The sequence below is a fragment of the Canis aureus genome, chromosome 10 (genome assembly GCF_053574225.1).
Source record: "Canis aureus isolate CA01 chromosome 10, VMU_Caureus_v.1.0, whole genome shotgun sequence".
Lineage (NCBI taxonomy): Eukaryota > Metazoa > Chordata > Mammalia > Carnivora > Canidae > Canis > Canis aureus.
In genome coordinates, this window is record NC_135620.1 from 33709052 (window position 1) to 33717110 (window position 8059).

Genomic DNA, 8059 nt, shown 5'->3' on the forward strand with positions numbered 1-8059 from the left:
ACATGGTTAATGATTTTAAGTGAAATAAGTTATATTTGTTAATCTCTAGATTTCTATAGAGGCCAAAGCTATTTTAATGATTGCCCCCCCCTTTTTTTTGGTTAAGTCAGATTCTTCAATGGCCAAGGGACTTGAGCTCTCTGTCTGTGGAAACCACAGGATTTACTCACTGCGATAAACTGGTCTGTGCCTCTGGCAAAAAGGATGTTAAAGAAATTACCTCAGGTTTAAGAAAGTATAAACTCAGTCCAGGTGGAGAAAAACATGGCTACAAAAACTCTGTCGTTATTGGTGAAGAAGAGAAGTTCAGTATGTCAGGACTGGCATGTTTGCATAACTGAAGTTTCTTGTCACAGGTCTCTGACACTGTTTAACGTTGGAATGTGGGCAAATGATGAAGTGTAATATATGCAAATTGGAATTATGTCCTAGAAGTTTAAATATAACAGTCCCTAGTAAGGGTTCCCTCACCCTTTCTCCTTGTTACTTATTTTTGCTTCATTTTCTATTGAGAAATATAAAAACATAAGGAAATAGCATAAACATAAATGTAACACGTAGAATTTTTAGAAAATGAACACCCATACGGGCTCCTGGGTGGCTCTGTGGGTTACGCCCCAGACTCTTGATTTCCTTTCAGGTCATGATCACCAGGTTGTGAGATGGAGCCCCCCTAATGGGCTCTGCACTGGGTGTGGAGCCTGCTTAAGATTCCTTCTCTCTCTCCTTCTCCCTCTCCCTGACAGTCATACATGCACATCTTTCTCTCAAAAACAACAACAATGAAAAGATGAGTATCCATGTAAACAATCACACAAGTAAAAATTAAAATACAGCCAGCAACTCAGGAGCCCTATCAGTCAGCATTCTCCAGGGAAATCAAACCAACAGGATATATATATCAACATAGGATATTCTCACTCTTTTCTTCACTTTTTCTCTCTGTGTATATGTGTGTATGTGTGTGTATTCCCTCCATGCATTTATATGCATATATATATACTCCAGAAAGAGAGAGAGACAGGGAGGGAGGTTGAAATTGAGATTTATTTTAGAAATTGGCTCTTGCAATTGTGGGAGCTGTTAAATTTCAATATCGTGGGGCTGTTCAATAGATTGAAAATTCTGGTTAGAGGTGATAGTACAGTCTTCAGTCCAAAATGCACAGGACAGGCCAAAAGTCTGAAAACTCAGGTAGGATTTCTATGTTACAGTGTTGAGGCAGAAATCTTCTCTAAGAAGCCTGTTTTTGTTTTTAAGGCCTTCAATTGATTGGTTGATATCCACTCACATTAATGGAAGTTATTTGCTTTACTTAAAAAAGTCCCCTGATTGTGTTAATCACATATACAAAATACCATCACAGTAACATATAGAGTAGTCTTTGACCAAACAAGTGAGCATCCCAGTTAGCTCCCAGTCAAGTCAACACATAAAATTAACCATCACAAGGGTGCCTGAGGGGCTCAATTGGTTAAGATGCTACCAATCTTGATCTTAGGATCCTGGGATGGAGTCAGACTCCCCGCTCAGGAGGGAGTCTGCTTTTCCCTCTACCCCTCCTCTCACTGGTGCGCTCTCTCTCGCTCTCTCTCTCTCTCTCAAATAAATAAAATCCTTTAAAAAATTAACCATTACAGACAATTCCACTTAAAAATTACAGATAACAACACCACCAACAAAAAAATCCTTCTTTGCTCAAAGTAATCACTGTGCTGATATTTCTTCCTCAGTTCAAAAAGTGATTGTTTACTTTCCTTGTTATAGTTTTACTATATAAGTACAAACCCTTAAACACTATGATTTAGGTGCAACTGTTTTTTTTAATTGAATATGAATGGAATAATCATATAGCATGTTTTCAATGTACCTGTTGTGGCGATAGTTGTTTTAACAAATCCAGGAGTTAATTGCAGGACACTTGGACAGTAGATAAAGGAATGGAAATGCTTACATGTCATTTGGAGAATCACCCATGCTGAATTTAAAAAGCACAACAACCAAGATTTCATCATCATTATGCTTTCTTTTTTGTTTCTTTCCACTTTCTTCTTTCTCTTTTTCAATTTCAGCAGTATATTTCTCAATTTCTTCAGGATTTAAGATCTTGAGGGATTGATCTTGCCTCATGACAGCCAGTTCCATGTTTTTGCTACCAGACTGAACCACTTCTGGGAGGGCCTTGATAAGCAGCTTGTCATCTTTCTTGGGTTCTCTGTGTCTCTGGCTTTGTTGGTATAATTATTCTCTGGAAATTCAAGTCCTGCCTTGGTATCCCAGCCTATGGCATTGGCCTTCTAGGCATGGTATATCCACCAAGCATCAGTCTGATGGATTCTGGTGGTGCTATCAAAATCAAACTCCACAAAAAGGGAAGAGATGACAAACATCCTGTGTCCATTTCTCTGCATTTAACACTGCTTCAGATTGGTGACATAGCCATTCCATGGGGACCCAGTCCTCCATGGTTACTCCGTAGCTCTGGCACTCCTCCCAGGCCCTGTTGATGACTAGTCTTGCATTGGAAGTGAGCCCTGCAAATGCCATGCTGATGTTATCCAATGCCTGCTATATCTGCTTTTTGTTTGTTTTTGCTAAACATATTTGTAGGAATAATAGTGTAACCAGTTATATATTGATTTTTAAATTTATCATCTTACAGTATGGTTTTTGTTTGTCCTATTTTGTGATTATTTTCTTCCCCCTTTTTGCATTCTCTTGATTTGATTATTTTTATTATCCTTTGATTTTTCTACTTAATTTAGAAGTTATAACTCTTTTACTTTTAACTGGTCATAGGCTAAAGACTATACCATGCAAGCTTGACTAATCAAAGTTAATGTTTTTTGGATCTTATACTCCCTTCCATGCATTGATAAACACTATTAGATCCAAATTGAAAACCATCTTTGGCAGATAGGTATTAGGTATTTTCTTTAGGATTTTTCCATCTTTGGCAGAGCAGATCTTAAGATTAGGTATTATCTGTTGGTAATGTATTAAAGAAGGGCTTCTAGGAGAAACAGCAACAATGTGTAGGGAATGGCAAGGAAAACAGTGCCTCAGTGTTACACTGACCCATGGAAAAGAATAGGTTTTTATATTCCAGTGACCAAGCATTTTTGGCCAAGAATTTCAGGGAATTGAGAGTGCAAGCTAACAGAAATTGAGAGTGCAAGCTAACAATCTGGGGAAACAGAATGGAGGATAAACATTATTGGTTTTATTCATCTTCTGAATTTAAGTGCTATTTTCCTATTTTTTATTCCAATCTTTTTTAATCCCTTATATGTGATACTGTTACAACTATGTAGCCAATGTTCATTTAAATTTGGACACTAACTATTTTTAGATTTAGACTTTTTTTAGAGTAGTTCAATGCCTTCCCTATTATCAACATTCCACTAGATTGGTACATTTTTTTTAAGATTGATGAACTTACATTGAGATATCATAAACACCCAAAGTCCATACTTTGTTATGATGTTATGCTTCATTCTTGGTGTTATACATTCTATGGGTTTGGGCTAAGTATAATGATATGTATCCTCTATCATGGTATCATACATGTTATTTCCACCAACCCATAAAACCTCTGTGCTACATAAGTTCATCACTTTTTGGAGTCTATTTCTAATTTCTCTGATCTGTTTCATAAATCTATTTGTGTATTACTTTGCAATAGCACACTATCATGATTACTGTAGCACTCAGGACAAGTCTTGAAATTGGGTAGGGTTTTTCCTCCAACTTTGTTCTTCTTCAATATAGTGTTGGATATTTGGGGTCTTTTGCCTCAGAATTGGCCAATATCCACAAAATAACTTGCTGGGATTTTAATGGGAACTACACTGAATCTATAGATCAGTCAGGAAGAATTGGTATCTTGACAATATTGAGTCTTCATATTAATGAACATGGAATATCTCTCCATTTATTTAGTTTTTTAATTGCATTTGTGAGAATTTTGTAGTTTTCATCATGAAGAGTTTGTATTTATTTTGTTATATTTATACCTAAGTATTTGAATTTGGGGGAGTGCTAATAACTTTTTCTTAGCAAGGACACCTAATAAGATGTTGAAAAACAGTGGTGAGGGGAGGTATCCTTGCTTTGCTCTTGATCTTAGTGAGAACTCTTCAAGTTTCTCATCATTAATTATGATGTTAGCTATATGCTTTGTAGATATTCTTTATCAATTTGAGGAAGTTTGCTACTATTCCTACTTTACTGAGAGTTTTTATTATGAATAGGTTTTGGATTTTGTCAAATGCCCTTTCTGCATCTATTGACATGATTATGTAAGTTTTCTTTTTTAGCCTGTTGGTGTGATGAATCCACTAATGGATTTTCAAATGTTGAGTAAGCCTTACATACCTGTTATAAATCCCACTGGGTCATGTTGTATAATTAAACTCCCTGATATTTTCTTTTTCTTTTTTCCCTGATATTTTCTTTAGGATTTTTCCATCTCTATTCAGGAGTAATATTGAACTGTTGTTTTCTTTTTTTAAAATATCTTTTGTTTTGGTATTAGGTTAATGCTGGATTCATAGAATGAGTTAGAAAGTATTCCCTCTCCTTGTCCTCTGAAAGAAATAGTAGAAAATTAGTATAATTTCCACCCTAAATCCTTGATAAAATTTACCAGTGAACTCATCTGGACCTGGTACTTTCTGTTTTGGAAGGTTTTAATTATTGAGTTAATATCTTTAAAATATAGGCCTATTGTAGTTGTCAAAGACTTTTGGCAGATTGTACATTCAAGGAATGTGTCCATTTATTTTAGGTTATAAAATTTATAGGTACAGAGTATTTATGGGTATAGAGTCCATAGTATTCTTTTATTATCTTTTTAAAAAAGATTTTATTTATTTATTCATGAGAGACAGAGAGAGAGAGAGAGAGAGAGAGGCAGAGACACAGGCAGAGGGAGAAGCAGGCTCCATGCAGGAAGCCCCATACAGGACTCGATCCTGGGTCTCCAAAATCATGCTCTGGGCTGAAGCCGGCACTAAACTGCTGAGCCACCTGGGCAGCCCCCTTTATTATCTTTTTTAATATCCATGGGATTTGTAATAATGCCCCCTCTTTCATTTATTTTATTTTTTATTTTTTTAAGCTTGACTGATTGATGATTTGTATCCTTTTTTCCTTTGTTAATCTGATTAGAGGCTTGTCAATTTTATTGATCTTTTCAAAGAAAGGGATTTTAGGGACTCCTGGGTGGCATAGCAGTTGAGTGTCTGCCTTTGGCTCAGGTCGTGATCCCGGGTTCCAGGATTGAGTCCCGCATTGGGCTCCTTGCAGGGAATCTGCTTTTTCCTCTGCCTGTGTCTCTCCCTCTCTCTCTCTGTGTCTATTATGAATAAATAAATAAAATATTAAAAAAATGATAAGTGGGTTTTAGTTTCATCAATTTTTCTGTATTGATTTATTATTTTAATTTCATAGATTTCTGTTATTGTTATTTATTTTCTTCTGCTTACTTTGGATTTAATTTGCTTTTCTTTTTCTGGTTTCCTAAGGTGGGGATTTAGACTAGTGATTTTTTTTCTTTTCTTTTTTCTAATAAGTATTTTCAACACTGCAAACTTCTAACTACTGCTTTCACTGCATCCACAAATATTGTTAAGTTGTGCTTTCAATTTTCATTTTGCTGAAAATACTTTAAAGTTTTTCTTTCGATTGCTTCTTTGGTGAATGTGTTACTTAGTGGCATATTGTTTAATCTCCACATATTTTGGGACTTTCCACTTTTCTGTTATTGATTTCTAGTTAAATCCCATTGTGGTCTGAGAGCAAATACTGTGTGATTTCGGTTACTTTAAATGTGTTGAAGTGTGTTTTATGGCCCAGAGTTTAGATATCTTGGTGGATGTATACCTTTTCATTTCTGTTGCTCTCCATTCCTTTCTGCATTTCCAAAATGACAACTGAGATCATTTTTCTTCATCCTGAAGAAAACTCTAAGTATTCACTTTATGACAGGCTTGCTGATGGTGGGTCTTACCAGAATTTGTCTATCTAGAAATGTGATTTTTCACATCCATTCTTTAATATTTTTTCTGTATTTAAAATATGTGGTTGGCAATTATTTTCAATCTATGTATTAAAATATTATTATCCTGCTATATTACTTCTATTCTGGTATTAGAAGTCATCTAGGAACCTAGTGGTTGTTAACTGTTACTAGCTTAAATGTAAACTGTTTTCTTTTTTTATAATAAATTTATTTTTTATTGGTGTTCAATTTGCTAACATACAGAATAACACCCAGTGCTCATCCTGTCAAGTGCCCCCCGCAGTGCCCATCACCCATTCACCCCCACTCCCCGCCCTCCTCCCCTTCCACCACCCCTAGTTCGTTTCCCAGAGTTAGGAGTCTTTATGTTCTGTCTCCCTTTCTGATAAACTGTTTTAAAATTTCTTTTTGTGTTTGATTTTCTTTAGGTTAAAATACTGTGTTTGTATATAGATTTTATCTACCTCCTTGGTACTAATCTTGGCTTCTTAAAATTTACAGATTCTTTCTTTTATCAATTAGAGGAAATTCTCATGGATTAAAATATATATATATATTTTTTTTTTCTTCCACATTTCCTTCCATTTCTGCTGGCTCCAATTAAATACACATTATATTTTCTGACTACATTTACCATGCCCCCTCCTCCAAAATTTTAAATCTGGAAAAAAAAATCTAGTACTGCTATTAATCCTTCTTATTGATGTCTTAATCTAGATTAGTGTGTATTTCATTTCTAGAATTTCTAGGTGGTTCTTTTGCAAGAAGTGTTGGTTACATTGCAAATCTGCAATGTGTGCTTATATTTTTAAGTTCCTTGGTGACATTTTTAATTTCAGCTTTTCTATCTAGTAGAAAGAATATCTTTTTTCTATAAAGAATTTTAGTGAGATTATATCAGTTGTCAGTAATTTCTGTTGGTTCTCAGACACAATGATTTGCCTTATCTTATGCCTCAATTATTTTAAATGTGTAGTAAGGCAATGTATTTTGGAAATTTTTGTGACATAATTTGAAGAATTAATAACTAGAAGAATATTACATTTCCTCAGAGAGAATTTTCTTTTGCTTCCACAACCATATAATAGAATGAACAATATAAAATCACATTAGGCCAATTTTATAAATTGAAATTTCCTAAACATCTTGAAGTTAGGATTCTGTGTCTGCAAGACCTACAGCTGTGCAGTTTATGTAATTAAGTATAAATAGAGGATTGTTTAGCAGATTTCCAATCTTTCAGAAATCTAGGATTTCAACTTTTGCTTTTCACTTCAAATTTCTCAAAATTGATTCTCAGCCTCTTATCCTAGAGCAAAAGTAACTTTATTATTATTATTATTATTAATTATTATTATTTTTGTATTTCCTGCTTCTTTTTCTATGAAATATTTATCTTTGCTATGTTTTGCTTTGGCTTGGTTTTTGGTTTTATGTTTATTTGTTTGTTTTTAGTAGTTAACACACAATATTACATTAGATTCAGATGTGCAACATAGTGACTTAACAAGTTTATACTTTATGCTGTATTCACAGGTGTAGTTACCATCTCTCCCTGTACATTGCTCTTACAGTATCATTTCCTATATTCCTTATGTGGCGCTTTTATTTTCCTGACTTATTTATTCCATTACTAGAAACCTATATCTCCCATTCCTCTTCACCCATTTTGCCCAACCTTTTACAACCCCTAGTTTCTGGCAACCATCAGTTTGTTCTCCATAGGTCTGATCTGCTTTATGCTTGTTCATTCTTCCCTTTTTTGGATTCCATACATGAGTGAAATCATATGGTATTTTTCTTTCTTAGTCTGACTTATTTCACTTAGCATAATACCCTTCAAACACAATCTTACCTTTTTTATGACTTCATAGTGCTCTATTATATATAAATATACCACAACTTCCTTATTCATCTGTCTATTGATAAACACTTAGGTTGCTTTCATATCTTGGCTACTGTAAATAATGCTTCAATAAACATAGGAGTGCATAACTTTTTGAATTAGTGTTTTTGTTTTCTTTAAATACTTAA

General features: G+C 34.4%; 1 pseudogene; it reads right to left on the reverse strand.

Annotated features, from left to right (window-relative positions):
- Positions 1-1950: 1950 nt before the first annotated feature.
- Positions 1951-7776, reverse strand: LOC144321525 (proteasome subunit alpha type-7 pseudogene; annotated as a pseudogene).
- Positions 7777-8059: the final 283 nt, after the last annotated feature.